This window comes from Hypanus sabinus, chromosome 14 (assembly GCF_030144855.1).
Source record: "Hypanus sabinus isolate sHypSab1 chromosome 14, sHypSab1.hap1, whole genome shotgun sequence".
Taxonomy (NCBI): Eukaryota; Metazoa; Chordata; class Chondrichthyes; order Myliobatiformes; family Dasyatidae; genus Hypanus; species Hypanus sabinus.
This window is the reverse complement of record NC_082719.1, coordinates 104,930,685-104,953,624: the sequence shown is the minus strand read 5'-3', so window position 1 is coordinate 104,953,624 and position 22,940 is coordinate 104,930,685. Positions and strand designations below refer to the sequence as shown.

The 22,940-nt window shown below is 43.4% G+C and overlaps 1 protein-coding gene across 3 annotated transcripts in view; it reads left to right on the top strand.

Annotated features, from left to right (window-relative positions):
* Positions 1-507: 507 nt before the first annotated feature.
* ctif (CBP80/20-dependent translation initiation factor) overlaps positions 508-22,940 on the top strand; it is a 226,744-nt gene continuing 204,311 nt past the window's right edge. For all 3 annotated transcript variants that reach the window (XM_059989755.1, XM_059989754.1, XM_059989753.1), the window contains exon 1: positions 508-580. The gene's annotated coding sequence lies outside the window, so the exon portion shown is untranslated. The remainder of the gene's footprint in view (positions 581-22,940) is intronic.

Here is a 22,940-nt window from a genome sequence, read left to right as displayed (position 1 = left end):
GGAGTGCTGCTTCAGGAAAGCAACATCCAATCCATCATTAAGAACTACTTACCAGCCAGGCTATGCTTTTGTCTCGCTGCTGTATCAGGACCCACACCAACAGTTACTACCCCTCAACCATCAGGCTCTTGAACCAGAGGGGATAACTTCACTCACCCCATCATTGAACTGTTCCCACAACCTATGAATTCACTTCCAGTGACTCTTCATCTCATGTTCTTGGCATTTATTGCTTATTTATTGTTATTATTATTGTTGTTGCTTTTGTATTTGCTGTTCATTGTCTTTTGCGCATTGGTTGTTTGTCCATCTTGTGCGCTGTCTTTTGTTGATTCTATTGAGTTTCTTAGTATTTAATGTGAATACCCACAATAAAATGGTGACATATATGTATTTTGATAATAAATTTCCTTTGAACTTTAATTAATTGGGCGTTTGAATAGGAGTCTATGTCTGCATTGGACTACAAGTCCCAGAATGCCTGACTGCAGCAATGTCCGGGTCTGCGTCACATTCCCGCATCGTTGTGGCAGCAGCCGGTCGGCGGTGAACCCGTGAGGCTCGGCTGGGCTCGGCTCCGGTAACCTTTCCTTCTCTTTTAAAGTTCTGGCGGCGTGACCCGCATTGCCATTGTGGGAATGTACTTTGGATTTGTGAGCGCAGGGTTTAATTTGTTGCCCGAGTCGAGCAGGTTCTGTTTGTTGTGGTGTGTGCGGGTCGTTCTTCGCTCCCGAATGAGCAGGCTCTGCCAGTGCGGGCGACAGTGTCATGGACGGGACTGTTGCCTGTTGAAACGCAGCTCTTTCGGACAGCTGTACATCGCGTTAATGCAGTGATTTTGTTTGTAGTGTACCCATGCGTTTCAATACTGTCTTTGTAATTTCTAATTAACGGCACATTGTCTGCTTCACGCCCCGTTTTGACTGCATGTGTTTTGTTCAATTATAATGGTTTGAGAGCATCTACGACAAAGGAAATCCAACTCGTTGTTTATTAATACAATAGGTGAGTAAAAAAGTCGGCCATCAGTAATATTTGTTTTGATTTCTCGATACCAATCTTTGGGAAAGGTAGTAACGGCAGTGATGCAAGAAACTAGTGTCCTCGTTAAATGCACCGCTGACTGTTACTGTCGACATATTGCATTCCCACAATTTCCATAAAGATTGCTTCGCACCGGTCATTTTGTAGATAAGACTTGTTAATGTGTTGTCGATGTATGTGTCGTTGTTGCAGTAATTTAAATTTAACATTACGATCCGCAGTGACGAACGGCCCTTAAAAGGATTGGGCGCGGCTGTCTGTCTGAGCCTTTCACCCGGTCCACCTCCTCTCTCCCTAACCCCCTCCCTTCCTCCCCCGGAACGATCCAGCCAGACAAGGGCTTCCTACGCCTTTGTCGGCCCGAGGAAGCCTGCGGATTGCGGGCGGTCGGAGCTGGCCAAGGACAAACTGGGATCCGAGTGGCGTCTGGCTCCTTGACCAGTGGCAGCCACGTGATACCGTCTCATCCTTAAAGCCAGACGGTTCCGCAGCGCATTGAACACCGCCAGCTGATGAGTGGGAGACTTGGATTGGCTGACCACTTCGTCAGTAACCTTTTGGAGCGAAATTTAAACCAGAGTGGTTTCAGCGGGGTTTGTGTGTTGGAAAGGGCATTAAGCATTAATTGCTTATGTGAGAATTGGGGGAATTACAGCTGAGTTTGTCTGTTTTCTCGTCCATTATTAGCACCTAGCTATTAGCCTGAAGACACACAACATTTTAGGGACAGCTTCTACCCTCGCCATCCGATTTCTCAGTGGACAATGGAAGCCATTAATGCCACCTGCCTGCTTTGATCTCCTTTTGCACCACATTTAATTCTTGTATATATTTCTTATTGTAATTGATAGTACATTTGTGTATGGCACTGCTGTCACATGTCGGTAATAATAAACCTGATTCTGATTCCCAGACGTGGCTCTGTAAGAACAGGAGAGCAATGTTTGTTTATTGTGCCGTGGGCAATCCTGATCTTTCCACCACCTTGATTGTTCTTGGAAAAACTTTGGTTTGCGTTTGCCTTCTGGGCAGTGTCCTTACGAGATGGGTGACCCCAGCCGTTGTCAATACTCTTCAGAGATTGCATGCCTGGTGTCAGTGGTCTCATAACCAGGACTTGTGATACTCACCAGCTGCTCATACAACCATCTGCCACCTGCTCCCCTGGTTTCATGTGACCCAGATCGGGGGATAAGCAGGTATTGTACCTTGTCCAAGGGTGACCCGCAGGCCAGCTTAGAGACATATCTTCACCCCGACACCCTAGGATAGGAGCAATATTACTGGACCTGTAGTCAAACAAACTGGACTACAGATGCAGAAACTACAATTCAAATCTTGACATTTTTATAGTTTTAGTTCTATGATCTAACTAATTCAATCTGAAATAAACAGTCTTCTAGAAGCTGCTGGACTCCATTATATTACACACACTAATGTAATTTCTGATGGAGAGGCCCAGACTCTCAGTCATGTGGTTGACTTCTAGCTCTCATCTCTAACAGTCCAGCAAGCTTTGTAATCGTAATGAATCACATCAAAAATAATCAGAATATCCAGCATCGAGCAGACAATTTGGCCAAGTAAGATAAAGCATGATTCGCTCTCTGGAGAGTCATACAGCATGTCCCTTCAGCCCATGGTGCCCACCCAGCTAGTCTCAATTTCCTTGGTTCAGTCCAAATCCCGCTAAGCCCTGCCCTCCAACTACCTCTCCAAGGGCTTCTTGAATGATACTATTGTACCTGCCTCAACCACTTCCTCTGGCAGCTCATTCCATATACTTGCCATCCTGTGTGCTGAGAATCCCCCACTCCCCAGTCTACTCTAGATCTTTCCCTCTCACTGAATCTATGTCTCCCCTACTCAGGGGAAAAGATCTTTGCCATCTAATCAATATCTCTCGTGATTTTAAGCAATTCTATAAGGTCACCACCCATTCTCTGATGTTCCAACAAGTAAGGACCTAGCCTGGCCAGCCTCAACCTATAACTCGGGCACTTTAGTTCTGTCAATCTTGTCTGCACTTTCCGACCTCGCCTATAACACAGTGACCAACACTGTCCACAGTGCTCCGAGTGTGTCTCAACCAGCAAATGCACCCCCATACTCCATCCTCACTGATGAAGACCAGTGTGCTACCACCGTTTTCACCACCTTGTCTACCTTTCAACAAGCTTGTTCTCACTACTCACTACCATCAGGAAGGAGGTACAGGAGCATCAGGATGAGGATTGCCAGGCTGGGTAACAGCTCCTTCCCTCAGGCTGAGACCCCAATGAATAGCCTGCCACCACCAAGTTCTCAACCAGGACAGTCAGCTGTTTACTGGTTACCTGTTTGTGCACTTCACGTGCATTATATTTTATTAACTTAATTGTGATATTTTCTTCTACTTGTGTGTGGTATACGTACTGTGGGTGCACCGTGGTCTGGAGGAACGTGGTCCATGCTCCGTACTTAGCTCGGGTGCCTGAGACTTTAGCACAGTACTGTAATTCCCTCTGTTCCATTCACCAACTCTTCATTCCTCAAGGATACCTTTGTGATCTGACGAAGTGGCAAAATTGCGAAAGCAGTCCTGCAGACCAGTTGACCACTGGAAAGTGATATCATTCAGCCCAAGTCACCACGCAAAAACCAAGGAGCTGGTTGTGGACTACAGGAGGAATGGAGACGGGCTAATCCCTACTGACATCAATGGATCTGGTAAACAGCTTTAAGTTCCTCGGCATCCCCATCACCGAGGACCTCACGTGGTCTGTACACACTGGTTGAGTAGTGAAAAAGGCACAACAGCACCTCTTTCACCTCAGACTGTTGAGCACGTTTGGTATGGGCCTCCAAATCCTAAGAACTTTCTACAGGGCCACAATTGAGAGCATCCTAACTGTCTGCATAACTGCCTGATATGAGAATTGTACCTCCCTTAATCGCAGGACTCTGCAGAGAGTGGTGTGGACAGCCCAGCGCATCTGTAGTTGTGAACCTCCCACTATTCAGCACATTTACAAAGACGTGTGTAAGAAGGGCCTGGAGGATCACTGGGGACCCGAGTCACCCCGACCACAAACTGTTCCAGCTGCTACCATCCGGGAAACGGTACCGCAGCATAAAAGCCAGGACCAACAGGCTCCGGGACAGCTTCTTCCACCAGGCCATCAGACTGATTAATTCATGCTGATTTGAGTGTATTTCTATGTTACATTGATTGTACATTTAGACAGAGACGTAACGTAAAGATTTTTACTCCTCATGTATGTGAAGGATGTAAGAAATAAAGTCAATTCAATTCAGATTGTGAATGTGCCCGGAAGTGACAGCACAGTGGTATTCAGTGACTGGGCTCAGTCCCCACCAGAAGTGACCATGGTGTGGTTCCGTGTGAAGGAGGCAACAGTTTTTACTTGGGGATATCTTCCATCACATTGTGTGTAAATCTGTTTAAAATCTTAAACTAGGTATGGAAGGGATGCTGTGGAGCAGCAGTACGGAGGGCCCGACCTGTCTGAGATCCCACTTTGCCATTACTATCTTTTCCTGGTCTGGTGAGATGTCGAAGAGCAGCATCCGACTGATGGGAAGAGTGAAGTGACACTGCTATAACAGTTATATTTTCCCTTTTCCCCTCTCAGCCCTTCTCTTATCACAGTCATGTAGTGGTTAGCACAATGCTTTACAGCACCAGCGAACCGGGCTCAATTCCTGCTTCTGGCTGTACTTTCTTCCTGTGACAGCGAGGGTTTCCTCCCACTGTCCAAAGACGTACTGGTTAATTGGTCATTGTAAATTGTCCCGTGATTAGGCTAGGGTTAAATCAGTGGCACAGCTGGAATGGCCTATTCTGTGCTGTGTCCTAATAAGCAGATCACCTCCTGGTGCCCCCCTCCTCTCTCATCAGATTCACTCTTCTTCAGCCTCTTACCCCTTTTACCTATCACCTCCCAGCTCCCCCTAACCCCCCCCCCCCCCCACCAACTTGGTCTTGCTTGTCATCCTCTAGCTTCTCCCCTTTTTTCAGTTCTGATGAAGGGTCTCAGCCTGAACCATTGGCTGTTTATCCCTTTTGTCGATGACCTGCTGAGTTCCTCCAGCATTTTGTGTGCATTGTTCTAGATTTCCAGCATCTGTGGCATCTCTTGTGTTACAGAATTCTTCAACAAATCATGAAAAAATTGTGCAGCCCAGTTGTTCAAAGGAGCTTTAAATTCCTGGTATCACTATCTCAGAGGACCGATCATATAAATATAATTGCAATGAAAGCACAACAGTGCCTCTACTTCCTCAAGAGTCTGCAGAGATTCGCATGTCATCAAAAACCGTGACAAACATTTATAGAAGTGTGGTGGAAAGTCTTCTGACTAGCTGCATTACAACCTGGTATTGGAATGCCTTTGTGCAAAAATCCTACAAGAGGTGGTGGATTTGGCCCAGTACATCACAGGTAAAACCCTTGCAACCATTGAGCACACCTGCATGAAATATTGCTGTAGAATAGCAGCAACCATTCATCAGAGAATCTCACCACCCAGGCCACTGCTGCCATCAGGGAGAAGGTACAGGTGCCTCAGGACTTGCACCACCAGGTTCAGGAACAGTTACTGTACCTCAGCCATCAGGCTCCTGGACAAAAGGGGATAACTGCTCATTTCATAGCTCTGTTGTTATTTCATGCTATTTAGTTATATCTGCATTTGCAGTTTGTTTACAGTTAAGTTTGTGATATTTACAGATACTGTTCTATAAATTTGCAAAGTATGCCTACAGAAAGAAGAACCTCAGGGTTGTATGTGTGAAATGTATGTATTCTGATAAATCTTTACTCTGAACATCACCATTAACACAACAAACTCATGGCAAAGGAGAAGTTTCTGTGACTTTGACTATTTGTTTTGTTTAACTTTTCAGTTTACTATTTCTTAATAAAGATGGAGGCCTTATCACTTGCTTCTTGGCTAGGATGAAGAAGAGTGTCTGTTCTTATCAGTTTTAACACCTGATCACTCCCCTATTGGGGATCTTGTGTTGAATTACAAATAAGAGAACCTGCAGAAGCTGTAAATCCGAGCAACACACACAAAATGCTGGAGGAACTCAGCAGGCCAGGCAGCATCTGTGGAAAAGAGTACAGTCGATGCTTTGGGCTGAGACCATCATCAGGGCTGTTGTGTTGAATTGGTTTTGGAGATAAGGAGCTGGAGGGAAGCTTGTCTGGTCAGCTCTGTGCATTGGCCTGCTAGTTGCAGAGTCTCCAGGAGGGCCACGTGAGTGCCAGCATTGCCATAGGTGTGTAGGAATGGATCAGAACAGTATAGAAAGCATTGGCTCGAATGTGTATGGCAAGAATGAAAAAACTTCGGTGCATTCTTATAAATGTTTTTATTAAAGTTTGAAAATAGATATACCCATCACAATTTGCATGGGAGATACAGAGTATCTCCTGATATGGTTTACCCATTTTTAATGGTTTTGAATTATTGATAATGAAACAAAAACATTTTCTGGATTAATTTTTAATTGCTAGCCTTAAGCAATATCCTATATTTTCTGTGCAGAAATGATAACATTGTATGTGGATGTTGTAATTGCTTTGTAGGTTAATTCAATTGTTCAAATGAAAGTAAGTTGCAATGCACATTACTGATTGTATTGTTAATGATACTGAATAAGAAGGACAGGCAGAGGAGAATATCTTTTTTAATAAAGATCCCAAAAACTACTGGAACTATTCAGTCGACAAGCAAAGAGGAGCCAGATCTGATTGGCTGCCAGTAACTAGTGGTGTTCCACAGGGGCCGGTGTTGGGATAGCTTCATTTTATGTTGTGTGTCAGTGATTTGGATGATGGAGTTGATAGCTTTGAGGCCAAGTTTGCAGACAATACAAAAATAGGTTGAGGAGCAGGTAGTGTTGAGAAGCAGGGTGTCTTTGGAAGGACTTGGATTGGGAGAATGGGCAAAGAAGTGGCAGACGGAATATAGTGTCAGGAAGTGTATCGTCACGCTATAAGGAATAAAGGTGTAGATTATTTTCTGAATGGGGAATAAATTCAGAAAGTGGAGGTGCAAAGGAACATGTGATCCCTCATGCCGGATTCTCCGAAGGTTGAGTTGGTGGTGAGGGAAGAAAATGCAGTGTTGGCATTCATTTTGAGAGGACTGGAATATAAAAGCAACAATGAAATGCTGAGGCTCTGTAAGGTAGTGGTCAGATTGAACTTGGAGTATTGTGAGCAGATTTAGACCCCTTATGTCAGAGAGGATGGGCTGGCATTCAAGAGGGGTGAGAGGAGAAAATGATCCTGCGTATGAAAGGGTAAACTTAGGAGCTTTTGATGGTTTTAGGTCTTTGCCCACTGAAGTTTAGTAGAATGGGGGCTGGGAGGGGGGAGGTCTTATTGAAAGAGAATGTGGATGTGGAGAGGATGTTTCCTATTGTGTGTCAGTCTAGGATGAGAGGACACGGCCTTAGAATAGAAGGATGTCCAGTTTGAACAGATGAGAAGGGATTTCTTTAGCAAGAGAGTGGTGACTGTGGAGGCCAAGTCATGGGCTATATCTATAGTGCAGGTTGATAGGCTCTTGATTAATCAGGACATCAGGGTTGCAGGGAGAAGGCAGGAGAATAATGTTGAGAGGGGTAGTAAATCAGCCATTATGGAATAGTGAAACATACTTGATGGGCTGACTGACCTGATTCTGTCCCTATGTCTTGTGGTTCAATGACATGTAAACATTCCTAAATTTTCACTTTGATCAAACCCTAAAATTGTACAGATATCAGATGCAGATCATCTCTGGCACAGTGCTGTGCTGCGGCAGTAGGCCCTGAGACCTCCATTCAGTCTTGGTCATGGGTGTTGTCTGTGGAGAGTTTGCATGTTCTCTCTCTGACTACATGAGTTTCCTTCCAAGTGCTCCTCTTGCCTTATACGTCACAATATGTCATAGTCAAAGAACACTACAGCACAGACACAGTCCCTTCAGCCCATCTATTCCATGCCAAACTATTGACTAGTCCCACCAACCTCAATCCAGACCATACCCCTCCCATCCATGTACCCGTCCAGTTTCTCTTCATTGTCATAATTGAACCTGCATCCACATCTTCCACTGACAGTTCGTTTCACTCTCCATCTTCTGCATGAAGATGCTCCCCTCATGTTCTCCTTAAACATTGAACTTTCACCTGAACCTATGACCTCTAGTTGTAGTTTCACCCAAGCTCAGTGGAAAAGCCTGCTTGCGTTTACCCCATCTATACCCCTCATAATTTTGTGCACCTCTATCAAATCTCCCCTCATTCTCCTCCACTCCAGGGAATAAAGTCCTGACCTATTCACCCTTTCCCTATAACTCAGGTCCTCGAGTCCTGGGTTGGGTCAATGTGTGTTGTTTGCTTAGTTGATTACTGTAAATTGGATTGACAGTGTAGGTAAGGGGAAGAATGTGTATGGGGGTGGGAATAGAAGGGGTGAAATAATCTCTCCATGACTCTTGACTCAAAGACTTGGGTTATACCAGCTTAACAAGTCAACCCATTAATGGTTCAAGTGCATTCTTGCAATAATTTTCAAGAATGAATTAAATTAAAGAATTAAAGAATTTGCTAATATTACATTAATGTGAGAGAGGAGTTGGCCAAAGTAAATTGGAAGGAGCTGTTGGCAGGGATGTCAGCAATGTAGCAATGGCGTGTGTTTCTGGGAAAAATGAGGAAGGTACAGGACGTGTATTCCAAAAATGAAGAAATACTCTAGTGGTTAAGATAGTACAAACGTGGCTGACGAGGAACGTCAAAGCTAATGTGAAAATAGAGGGCATACAACAAAGTTTAAAAATTAGTGGGAAGGTAGAAGATTGGGAAGTTTTTTAAAATCTACAGGCAGCAATTAAAAGAATCATTAGAAGGGGAAAATATGAAAGCAAGCTAGCAAATAATATCAAAATGGATAGTAAAAACTTCAAGTATGTTTTTAAAAATAAACAGATGAGAGTGGATATAGGACTACTAGAAAATGAGGCAGGAAAAATAATAACAGGGGACAAGGAGATGGCTGATGAACTAAATGAGTAATTTGCATCAGTCTTTATTGTGGAAGACAGTAGCAGTATGCCTGATGTTGTAGTGTGTGGAGGAAGAGAAATGGGTGCAATTACTATTACAGGGGAGAAAGTCCTCAAAGCTGAAAGGGCTAGAGGTACACAAGTCACCTGAACCAGATGAACTGCACCCTAGGGTTCTGAAAGAGGTAGCGTTAGATTGTGTTGGCATTAGAAATGGTCTTTCAAAAATCATTGGACTCTGGTATGGTGCGAGAGGACTGGAAAATTGCAAATGTCACTCCACTCTTTAAGAAAGGAGGAGGGCAATGGAAAGGAAACTATAGACCAGCTAGCTTGACCTCAGTGGTTGGAAAGGGGTTGGAGTCATTTGTTAAGGATGAGGTGATGGAGTACTTAGTAACACAAGACAAGATAGGACAAAGTCAGCATAATTTTCTTCAAGGAAAATCTTGAATGACAAATCTGTTGAAATTCTTTGAGGAGATTACAAGTAGGATAGATAAGTGGGATGCAGTGGATGTTGTATATTTGTACTTTCAGAAGACCTTTGACAAGGTGCCACACATGAGGCTGCTTACCAAGTTAAGAGCTCCTTGTATTACAGGAAAGATGCTAACATGGTTAGAGCATTAGCTGATTGGTAGGAGCAGCGAGTGGGAATAAAAGGATCCTTGTTTGGTTGGCTGCCAGTGACTAGTGGTCTGCAGCGGTCAGTGTTGGGAATGTTTCTTTTTGTGCTGTGTATAAATGATTTAGATGATGGAATAGATGGCTTTGTTGCCAAGTTTGCAGATGATATGAAGATTGGTGGAGGGGCAGGTAGTGTTGAGGAAACAGGTAAGATGCAGAAGGACTTGGACAGATTAGGAGAATGGGCAAGAGAGTGGTAAAAGAAATACAATGTTGGAAAATGCATGGTCATGCACTTTGGATGTAGAAATAAATGTGCGGACAATTTTCTAAATGGGGAGAAAACCCGGGAATCTGAGATGCAGAGGAACCCTGGAGGCCTTGTGCCAAACACACTAAAGGTAGTGAGGAGGGCAAATGCCATGTTAGCATTCATTTCAAGAGGACTAGACTAGAAAAGAAAGAATGTGATGTTGCAGGTTGTGTCGGTAGTGAGGAAGGCAAATGCCATGTTAGCATTCATTTCAAGAGGACTAGAATACCAGAGCAGGGATGTGATGCTGAGGCTTTATAAGGCACTGGTGAGGCCTCACCTTGAGTATTGTGAACAGTTTTGGACTCATCTTAAAAAAGATGTGCTGACATTGGAGAGGGTCCAGAGGAGGTTCACAAGGATAATTCCAGGAATGAAAGTGTTAACAAATGAGGAATGTTTAATACCTCTGGGTCTGTACTTGCTGGAATTTAGAAGGATGAGGGGGATCTCATTGAAACCTTTCGAATGTTGAAAGGCCTAGACAGAGTAGATGTGGAAAGGATATTTCCCATGGTGGGAGAATCTAGGACAAGAGGGCACAGCCTCAGGATAGAGGGACGTCCATTCAAAACAGAGATGTGGAGAAATTTCTTTAGTGGGGGCTGGTGAATTTGTGGAATTTGTTGTTTTGTGCAGCTGTGGAGGCCAGGTCGTTGGTTGTATTTAAGGCAGAGATTGATAGATTATTGACTGGACATGGCATCAAGGGTTCCGGGGAGAAGGCCGGGAGCTGGGTTTGAGGAGGGGGAGAAAAAAGGATCAGCCATGATCGAATGGCGGAGCAGACTCGATGGGCTAAATGGTCTAATTCAGCTCCTATATCTTATGGTCTTGTGCTATTGTGAGCTTCGTGGTACAGTAAACCTAGCTTCAACACACGTGTCACATTTTCTTATACTCTCCTATTGTCCTGGAAATGAGATCCAAAACTTTGCGCTGGCCTCTCTATTTTCTAATTTGTTCATGATGCAGCCATTCCTTACTTTAATGCTTTTTTCTCATGGCTGCACTGAGGAAGGAGTTAAGGAGCCTTAAGATCAACAGCACTAAATTTGATTCTGAGCCTAATATCACTGGCACTTGTTGTGAAATTTGTTAACTTTATAGAAGCAGTACAATGAAATGCATGACAAATAATAGTGTTAAAAAAACTGAATTGCATTAAGTATATGTCTATTAAAAGTTAAGTTAAAATAAGTAGTGCAAAAATAATAGAAATAAAAAAAGTAACAGTTATTACCCCTCAACCATCAGGGTCTTGAACCATGGGGGATAACTTCAGTCAACACTTAATTGATTCCACAACTTATTGACCTATTTTTTCAGGACTCTACAACTTGTACTTTTAATTTATTTCTTCATTATTATTATTATTATTGTTATTATTATTATTTTCCTTTTGTATTTGCCCAGTTTATTTTATTTTGCTCATTGGTAGTTTGTCTCTGTGGTTTTTCATTGATTCTTTTGTTTCTTTCTATTGACTGTGAATGCCCACAGTAAAATGAATCTCAGTGTAGTATTTCTGGTGACATAATAAATGGACTTTGAACTTTTCTTGCATCTTTTAGTTCTTTTTCCTATATCACTCCTTATTGTTAAGTTTCTCATGGCCTGGCCATTTCTTCCAATATAACAATCCTTAACCTTCCAATCCCAGAGTCACTCTGCTTGTCTTCATTTCTGGCACTTTGGGTGCTCCATATTTGAATTGTTTACTATTCCTGATTTTGCCATTGCCTGTCTACATCCTCATTGGCCAAAAATTTACTTTGAAACAACATTTTGATCACCATACTTAATCCTTTTTAACTAAAGGATCAGAACAACATCATGGCCCCAAAGGTCTGTACTGTTCAATGAGGCTATGATCAATTTTTTTTTGTGAAAATTCTTTTCAGGTGGTATATGAATTGATTTGAACATGAAATGTACTGGCATGTTATCTGATTGATATCCTAACATCAATCATCTGTTTCCACACTGATCTAATTGACAAAAGTAAGAGCTCTGATTTATCATCCTTTGGAGTGATTTTGGAACCAGAACTCAGGTTATTTTCACTGATGTGCATGAAATATGTTCTTTTGTGACAGCAGTAAAGTGGAAGACAAAAGTTTGCTCTAAGTTACAATCAATAAATAGTGCAAAAGAGGATTAAGGAGATGGTGCTTTTGGACTGTTCCGAAATGTGATGGCAGAGATAAAGAAACAATTGCTGAAACGTTGAGCTGGAGAAACTTTGTAAATGAGATCACTTAAGAAATCTTTTACGGTAACTAAAAGGCATCCTTCAACTATCTTCCATTTTAATGTAACATGAAGAAATATCCAACTTCAGTTAGTGATTCAATTACACTAACAAGATAGGATCGTGTTAGGCTGAAGACATTTGAAAAATGTTTGAATACACTGGCTACTGCTGTTATTTAGCTCCTGCAATCAGTCAGCACAACACAAGCAAATGCCTGGCATGGAACAGAAATGTACCAGAGGGATGAAGTATACAGTTAGTGGACAGCCAACGTGATACAATTGTAAGGAATGCGACGTCAGATCTGGCTGTTTGTGATGGTTTATCCTCACATCATTTCCTTGCTTTGTATTCCTATCCCCCATTACAATTCAAGAAGGATTTATTTCAATGATATTTCTTATCTCTTGGATATTTCAACATTTAGAAAGTACTGTACTTCATAGTTTATAACAAAACGTGTTCTGAAAATTAAAACTGGGAAGGTAACTTATTCATATGCTTGGGAGTTTTAAATTCAATTTTGGTTATGTTAAGTTGTTTGAATTGTCATCTTTAAGTTTGTCAAAAATGAGTCTCATTTGAGATCTGGGCTGGTGAAGGGTGGTGAGAAATGTTTTGGAGTGATCTAGCACAGAAACCAACCTTTGCCCCAACTTACCTGCTCTATGCAGAGTTGATGGATGCATTCTTAATTTGTGTCAAATATCAAATGTTGTCATTTTAAACGGTGTCTCTTTGCTGGGGTGGTTACAACAGGAGCAGGGTGTTGGCTTCTCAGTGGTGCCGATGATTATTGCAGTTTGCCAACATTCACTGTTTCTGTTTACACATGAAAAATGTCCATTTGAAGGAACTACCGTCACACTTGCCAACCTTCAGATATTTGGCAGGCTTCTGTTGTGTGAAGCCATGAGCTTTTACTGCAAAAGTTACATGCTTCAGTCATTTTCACCTTTCCAGAAATGAGGGAATGCGAGAGTAGCAGAGCTAATTGGATGGTTAAGGTAGCCAAGGACTTGATTAAAATTAAAGGTGTTTCATATTTGTAGTGTCTTCACTGACACTGTTTCACTGGACAACAATTTATCCATGCAATTTTCTCCGGTCCCACTGGAAGTCCTTCAAATTCCTGTTGCTGATGATCTGTTTGAATTTGTAGACCCACCAGAAATGCCTTCCATAAACTTGACATCAGTTATTCTGACTTGCGTTGTGAATTGAAATAAGAAATAGAGATCATTTCAAAATGCGGTGCATGATAGGGAAATTTCACAGTGATTTTCATTATCATCAGACCAAAATCCATAAGATACACCCAAAGGTAATCGGGAAGCAAGATCTTTGTCCAGTGTTATCTGTGCTTTTTGTTTTTCTCAGATGAGAGAATCTGTAGATGCTAGAAATTCAATCAACACACACAAAATGCTGGAGGAACTCAGCAGGTCAGGCAGCATCTATGGAAAAGAGTAAACAGTTGATGTTTCTGGCCAAGACCCTTCATCGGGACCCTTCCTGCCTACAATCTGATGTCCCGATAAAAGATCTCGGCTGTTTACTCTTTTCCATAGATGTCGCCTGGCCTGCTGAGCTTGTGCTTTTTTCTGTAAACATTATAACAATTAATTAATCTAAGGTCACTCATTTTGGAACAGACAGTTGTAGGGCTAGGGTTTTCCCTCTCTGGAGCGAAGGAGGATGAGAAGAGATTTGATAAAGGTGTAGAAAGTGATAAGAGGCATAGATTGAGTGGGTAGCCAGAGACTTTCTCCCAAGGGCATAGTTTTAAGAAGACTGGAGGAAGTTTCTTTATACAGAGAGTAATGGGTGCCTTGTGGTGCATCGGCTAGCATTCTTTTGCCATTCCCTTAAGCATTTTTTTTACAAGGCCAAGTTGCTAGCTTGACTCTCAATCGAGCATGCATGGAACGCGTGCAAGGACCATTGGCCTGGAAGTCCGATGCTGATGCCACTACACCAACGGCCAGTTAAATTTGTCTTATTAAACTCAGTTAAAACTTCTGCTGGTACACTGAGACTTCTCAGGCAATTATAGGACTGAAGTCACTGTAATACTTTGTAGAAATTTGGTTTGTCATTCCATTTGGACTTGCTCCTCTTTTGCTTCAACTTCTCATCAGATGAAACTTTTTGTAAACTGGATGAGCCTGGGTCCAGCTATGGGGGAGGGGGGGGCTACTCAGTGTTTGAACGATTTAAACGCTGGGACAGATGGGCTGAAACGGCAGGGTGTCAGGACTGGAGGCGAGAGTTGGGGCAGGTTCTGCTCCAGTACGTTTTCTTTGCTCTCCTTGGCCCTGTGACTGTGTCCTGCTGTGGGATGAACTGAGACCAAGGCTGTGGGCCGGCTCTAGGCTTCAGCTCTGTGGACTCATTTTCATTCTGAATGCTGTTGCTTGCTTTTCTTGTTTGCATCATTAATGTCTTCTCTTTCTCTGCGCAGTGGGTGTTGGTCTTTGTTCAAATTCCGTACTTTTGTGGCTGCCTGTAAATAGACAAATACCTAGGTTGTATATACACACTTTGTTAATAAATGTACTTCAAATTTTTGATGACACCACGATTTGGGGCGTAGTGGACAGCGAGGAAGGCTATTAATGCTTGTAGTGGGATCTGGACCAGCTGGAAAAATGGTAGTAGAAAGAATTTGATGCAGACAAGTGTGAGGTGTTATACTTTGAGAAGACAGACCAGGGAAGGACATACATAGTGAGCAGTAGGGCACTGAGGAGTGTGGTAGAACAAATGGATCTGAGAACACTGATCCTTAATTCCTTAAAAGTGGTGTCACCGGTAGATGGGGTAGTAAAGAAAGCTTTTGGCATATTGGCCATGATAAATCAACACTGAGTACAGGAGTTGGGATGTTATGTTGAAGTTATACAAGGCATTGGTGAGGCCTAACTTGAATTATTACTTGTAATTCTGGTCACCTACCTACAGGAAAGATGTCAATAAAATTGAAAGCGTTCAGAGGAAACTTACAAGGACGCTGCCAGGATTTGGGGCTTGAGTTACAGGGAGAGGCAGAATAGGTGATGGCTTTATTCCCTGTAGCAGAGGAGAATGAGGGGAGATTTGATAGAGGTATATAAAATCACGACTATAGACAGGGTAAATGCAAACAGGCTTTTTATCAATGAGGTTTGGTGAGACAATCTGGAGGTCATGGGTTGAGGGTGGAAGGTGAAATGTTTAAGGGGAACTTGAGGGGGAACTTCACTCGGTGGTGTGAGTGTGGAGCAAGTGGAAGTGGCAGATGTGGGTTTGATTTTAACGTTTGAGAGAGGGGCAGTTGTGGTGTAAATCGATGGAACCAGACAGATTAATAAATTCATGGATTAGACGTGCTGAAGAGCTTGATTCTGTGCTGTATTGTTCTGTGACTCTGAAAATGTTTGAATGCTACATACCCTTTGTGTCCTCAATGTCCAGTCTTAAAAACTGGTCTTGAGGTAGTTATAACGAGAAGTGTTTGCTGCTAAACCAGGTATGATTTGCGGAGGGCTATTTCAAGGGCAAAGAGACGATTTCGAAAGTAGTTGGAGATGACATCGGATGTACAGCGTATCTGGCAGGGTTTGCAAGACATTACTTCCTACAAAGCAAAGCCCAATAGCATGAGTGGCAGCGTTGCTTCACTACCAGATGAACTCAACGCCTTCTATGCCCGCTTTGAAATGGAGAACACACCTACAGCTGTGAAGATCCCTGCTGCACCTGATGACCCTGGGATCTCTGTCTCAGAGGCCAATGTTAGACTGTCTTTGAAGAGAGTGAACCTTTGCAAGGCAGAAGGTCCCGATGGAGTACCTGGTAAGGCTCTGAAAACCTGTGCCAACCAACTGGCAGAGTATTCATGGACATTTTCAACCTCTCACTGCTACGGGCAGAAGTTGCCACTTGCTTCAAAAAGGCAACAGTTATACCAGTGCCGAAGAAGAATAACGAGCTGCCTTAACGACTATTGCCTGAGAGCACTCACATCCACAGTGATGGAATGCTTTGAGAGGTTGGTCATGACTAGACTGAACTCCTGTCTCAGCAAGGACCTGGACCCACTGCAATTTGCCCATCACCACAATAGGTCAACGGCAGACACAATCTCAATGGCTTTTCACACGACTTTAGACCAGCTGGACAATACAAACACCTATGTCAGGATGCTGTTCATCGACTATAGCTCAGTATTTAACACCATCATTCCCATAATCCTGATTGAGAAGTTACAGAACCTGGGCCTCTGTACCTCCCTCTGTAATTGGATCCTCGACTTCCTAAGTGGAAGACCATAATCTGTGCGGATTGATGATAACATATCCTCCTCGCTAACGATCAACACTGGCGCACCTCGGGTGTGTTCTTAGTCCACTGCTCTACTCTCTGTATACACGTGACTGTGTGGCTAGACATAACTCAAATACCATCTATAAATTTGCTGATACTGCAGCAACCCACTTCCTAGCGCACTCGAACCGGCTCACAAATAGCCAGCGTGCCAGTACAAAGGCCAGTCCCAAAAGGGCGCCAGGTCTGCTTCACCAACAAAGGGAAAAGCCCGCGGGGGATTGTGAGTACGTGCCCCCCACAGCATCCGCACCCGGGGAGGGTGGGATCAGGGAGACTTTAAAGCAAGGCTGTGAAGTTCGAATAAAATCTTTCTTTAACTGCAGTTTACCTACTCCGTGTCATTATTTTAGTGCTGCGTGTAGCACACCACTACAATTGGTGACCCCGACAGTCCAAATGATTTTTGGACCGGAGATGAACGACGCCGCATCTGTTCATGAGGTTTCGTTGAAACTGCCAAGCTTCTGGACGCTGCGACCTCACCTGTGGTTCCAGCAAGCAGAAGCCCAATTTCACGTTCGGCAGATAACCTCAGAGGACACACGTTACTACTATGTGGTGAGCTCCCTCGACCAGGACACAGCGGCCCAGGTTGAGGAGTTTGTACAGTCTCCCCCAGCGGACGGCAAGTACACGGAATTCAAAGCCCTGTTCATAAGGACTTTCGGACTCTCAAGGCGCGAGCGGGCTGCCCGTTTACTGCACCTGGATGGCTTGGGAGACAGACCTCTATCGGCTTTAATGAATGAGATGTTGTTTCTGGCCGGCGGACACAAACCCTGCCTCATGTTTGAGCAGGCATTCCTGGAGCAGCTGCCCGAGGACATACGCCTGCTGCTGTCCGACACGGATTTCAGCGACCCCCGGAAGGTGGCAGCCTGGGTGGACTTGCTGTGGAAAGCCAAGAAGGAGAGTGGGGCGTCCATCACACAGATCACCAGGCCACGCTCCCAGCAGCAAACCAGACCAGGCCCAGCCCCAGAGCCTGCTAACCCCAGAGGCAGGGGTGAGGAGACCAACGAACAATGGTGCCGGTGCATGGGAGCGGATGATTGGTAGCGCCAGAAGAATTCTTGATTCAATGTTTCTGCAGCAACGCACCCGATTGACCCACGAGGTACTGTGCACACTAATGGCAGAGGTCACAGCCATTATAAACGCACGACCACTCCTACCCGTGTCTTCTGACCCAGAAAACCCCTTCATACTCTCACCATCAATGCTCCTTACACAGAAGGCAGGAGTTCCCCCTCCACCAGGGGACTTCTCTGATAAGGATTTGTACACAAAGCAATGGAGACAGGTCCAGGCTCTGGCAAATCGGTTCTGGTCTCGTTGGAGACATGAGTTATGTGGCGACCCACTTTCTAGCGCACTTGAACTGGCTCACAAATAGCCAGCGTGCCAGCACAAAGGCCAGTCCCAAAAGGGCGCCAGGTCTGCTTCACCAACAAAGGGAAAAGCCTGCGGGGGATTGTGAGTACGTGCCCCTACAGCATCCGCGCCTGGGGAGGGCAGGATTAGGGAGGCTTTAAAGCAAGGCTGTGAAGTTCGAAGAAAATCTTTAACTGCAGTTTACCGACTCCGTGTCATTATTTTAGCGCTGTGTGTAGCACACCGCTACAATACAACCATTGTTGGTAGAATCTCAGGTGATGAGAAGGCATACAGGAGTGAGATAATCCAACTAGTGGAGTGGTGCCACAGCAACAACCTGGCACTCAACATCAGTAAGACGAAAGAGCTGATTGTGGACTTCAGGAAGAATAAGACGAAGGAACACATATACCAATCCTCATAGAGGGATCAGAAGTGGAGAGAGTGAGCAGTTTCAAGTTCCTGGGTGTCAAGATCTCTGAAGATCTAACTTGGTCCCAAGATATCAATGTAGTTATAAAGAAGGCAAGAAAGCGACTGTACAGGTTTCCCCTGCAGTCCGAAGGTGGAGCGTTCCTATGAAACCGTTTGTAAACCGAAATGTCGTAAAGCGAAGAAGCAATTACCATTAATTTATATAGGAAAGATTTTTGAGCGTTCCCAGACCCAAAAAATAACCTACCAAATCCATACCAAATAATACATAAAACCTAAAATAACACTAACATATAGTAGAAGGAATGATATGATAAATATACACCCTATATAAAGTAGAAATATTGTAGATATGGTGTAGTTTCACTTATCAAAATCGGGAAGACAGCGAGCCAAAATCGATTTGGAGAAAAAAAATCGGCACATACACGCATGCGCAAACACAGGGCTTCACGGTCATTGTAGTCTTTCTTGGGGTAAACATGTATAAAGCGGGCGTCTTTTTTTCGTAAAAGCGAAAATCCTGTTTGGTTAGTGAAAACAGGTACTAATGTAGGACTTTCGTAACAGCGAGTTGTCGTAAAACGAACGTTCGAAAGGCGGGGGACACCTGTACTTGATTAGGAATTTGAAGAGATTTGGCATGTCAACAAATAGACTCAAAAAAACTTCTATAGATATACCGTGGAGAGCATTCTGACAGGCTGCATCACTGTCTGGTATGGAGAGGCTACTGCACAGGACTGAAAGATGCCACAGAAGGTTGTTAATTTAGTCGGCTCCATCTTGGGCACTAGCCTACAAAGTACCCAGGACATCTTTAGGGAGCAGTGTCTCAGAAAGGCAGCGTCCATTATTAAGGACCTCCAGCACCCAGGGCATGCCCTTTTCTCACTGTTACCATCAGGTAGGAGGTACAGAAGCCTGAAGGCACACACTCAGCGATTCAAGAACAGCTTCTTCCCCTCTGCCATCCAATTCCTAAATGGACATTGAACCCCTGGACACTACCTCACATTTTTTAATATATATTATTAATGTTTTTTTGCACTATTCTTAATCTATTCAATATACGTATATGGGAATTAATTTACTTATTATTTTGTTTTTTTCTTCTATATTATGTATTACATTGAACTGCTGCATCACATGCTGGTGATAATAAACCTGATTCTGATTCTAAATGTTCATATACTTGGTGATCTCCAGTTACCTTTCTTTTTCCATCACTAAATAATACAATAAAACTAGCTCAGATGCTTTATTGAAGGTTCAGTTATTAAATATCCACATCAGTAAGTATGCCAGATATGTTTGGCAATGGTGAGCTTTGTTGACCTTGATAGATGTCAGGAAACTGTAGATAGAAGTGGTTGGTCTGGACACTCGTTCCTGATGCTTGAGCCAGTGAACATTTCTGTGTTCACGTGGGCTAATGGTTGCTAATTGGAAGCAGAATCAGGTTTAATATTACTGACGTATGTTATGAAATTCGTTGTTTTGTTGAAGCAGTATAGTGCAATGCATAAAATTACTGTAAATTACAATAAATCATCAAAAACAAATAGTGCCAAAGAAGAGCAAAATGTGTTCATGAATCATTCAAAAAGCTGATGGTGGCAGGGAGAAGCTAAGACTTTGTGGGTGTTTTCATGCCTCTGTACCTTCTGTCCAATGGTAATAATGAGAAGAGGGCATGTCACCACTGCCTTCTTGAGGCATCAGCTTTTGAACATGTCCTTGATGTGAACTGTATTGGTGAACGCAGCCTCGGAACTCTGTTTGTACTGAAGGGACAGCTACTACACTGAAACACCAGTGCAGGGTTCTGCTTAACCACTTGTCACATGTGACACCTTTCATAGCTCCAGGTTGACAGGGAGCTCTTGTGAAGTGTAGGAAAGCCAAGAACAGAAAGACCAGTTGGCACAGGAAGGGACTGTGTTGTGCAGTGTTCAGCACAGTTCCCTCTAATCTGTGTGGGTGCACAGCCGTGCAGTAACTGAAATGCTCCCACACACATAATCTTTGTTGCCACACAGCTGGAATTTCCTTTATATAATGTTATCATTTTCAAGTTGTTAATAAATTTTGAAATTGTGCTAAAACAGGTGTAATTTTGAAATCTGTGTTAATATAATTGTTAATTATAATTTAATATAATCCGTAATTTTTCTAAATAATAAACTTATCACAACCTTTCAAACATTTTAGAGCTTCAAGGTATTTACATTGTCAGTGTTTCAAGTTACAACGTTGTTATAAATTGTAACAATAAACACAGAAGGGAAGTTGGTAGGTCATTGTTAATAATGTACTGACCCCCCCCCCCCCCCCCCCCCCCGAGCAGTGCCTATTACAAAAAACATGTAAAGTGCCACACCATCTTCAGGCAGTGCTAAAATTTCCCATTCAGAGCAATGGCTGGTCCCCGCAGTTGTAAATTAAATTGGAGAGAACTTTGGCGGTTAGCACAATCACTTTACAGCACCAGTGAGCAACAATTGGGGTTTAAATTGCATTGCTGTCTGTACGGAGCTTGTACATTCTCCCCGTGAATGCATGGGTTTCCTGCACTTGCTCAGATTTCCTCCTACATTGATACCAAAAGCATGGCGACACTTATGGGCTGCCCCCAGCATTTCCTTGCTGATTTTGATTTGACACAAACTACACATTTCACTGTATGTTTTGTTGTGCAGTATATGTAACATATAAAGCTTATCTTTCTCTATAGAATTTAAGAGACATTTTTAAGAAAGATTCTAATTATTGTACTAATAGTCTAGAAACATACTGGAGAGGCTTTACAATATATCTATATTCTACATTATTTAAATATGTAGCACTATGCATGATGTACTAGGCCAGTTTTTTAAATGTATTCAATTCCCATTCAGTTATCAATCAAGGCCATGCCTCCCGTGGTACAGACAAAAGCTAGCCCAAAGTTTAAAGTTCAAAGTACATTCAGAATTGGGTTTAATATCACAGGCATATGCTATGAAATTTGTTTTGCTGCAGCAGAACTCTGCAAAACATAGTAATATAAGCTCCTGTACCACTTCCTCAACAGTAGCCATGAGAAGAGGGCATGTCCTGGGTAAAGGGGATCCTTAATGATGGATGCCACTTTTTGAGGCATCACCTTTTGAAACGATGCTGGATGCTGGGGAGGTTGGTGCCCACGACAGAGCTGGCTGAGTTTACAACTTTTCCGCAGCTTCTCCTGATCCTGTGCAGTGCCCCCTCCACACCAGACAGTGATGTAACCAGTTAGACTGCTCTCATCCAAGTACACGTGTGATACCATATGCAACCCTGAGATTCATTTTCTTGTGGACATTCCCAGTAAATACAGAAACAAAAAGAAATGTCCCAAAATAATAATTAAAAAATGCAATAAACATTGAGAACATGAGATGAAGAGCCCTTGAAAGTGAGTCCTTAGGTTGTGGGAACATTTCAGTGATGGGGTGAGTGAAGTTATTCTCTCTGGTTCAGAAACCTGATGGTTGAGGGGTAATAGCATTTCCTGAACCTGGTGGTGTGCGTCCTGAGGCTCCTGTACCTCTTTCCTGATGGCAGAAGTGAGAAGAGAGCTTAGCCTGGATGGGGTTCGGAGGCCTTGTGATGGATGCTGATTTCATCCATAGTGCACGGAGCTTAGAAAAATAGAGGGCTATTACTCTGGGTAATTTCTAAAGTACATGTCGGGCACAGCATTGTGGGTTGAAGGGCCTGTGTGGTGCTGTCGGTTCTCTGCGTTTCATGTGACAGTGCTTCAGGAAGCACTCCTGACATCCAGTGCCTCGTAAAAGTATTCAGCCCCGAACACTTGGTTCATATAAACGAGTTATGGAGAATTATGCGCTGGATGCAGAGAGGACAAGAGGAACCGTATCCCTGGTAGGGTGGCGGGAGGATGGCATAAGAGCAGACGTGCGTAAAATGGAGGAGATGCGGTTGAGGGCAGCCTTGATGGTGGAGGAAGGGAAGCCCCTTTCTTTGAAGGAGGAGGATATCTCCTTAATTCTGGAATGAAAAGCCTCATCCTGAGAGCACATGTGGTGGAGGCAGAGGAATGGGGAGAAGGGGATGGCATTTTACAAGTAACAGGGTGGTAAGAGGTATAATCCAGGTAGCTGTGAGAGTTCATGGGTCTTAATAGACATTAGTAGATAAACTGTCTCCAGAGATAGACACAGTGAAATCAAGGAAGGGGAGGGAGGTGTTGGAAATGGACCAGGTAAACTTGAGGGCAGGGTGGAAATGGAGGCAAAGTTGATGAGTTCAGCATGGGTGCAGGAAGCAACATCATGACAGTCATCGATATAGCGTAGGCTTGGAATGTAGACTGTTCCACGTAGTTGACAAACAGGTAGGCAGATGCTCATGGCTACCCCTTTTGTTTGAAGAAAGTGGGAGGTGCCAAAGAAGAAATTAT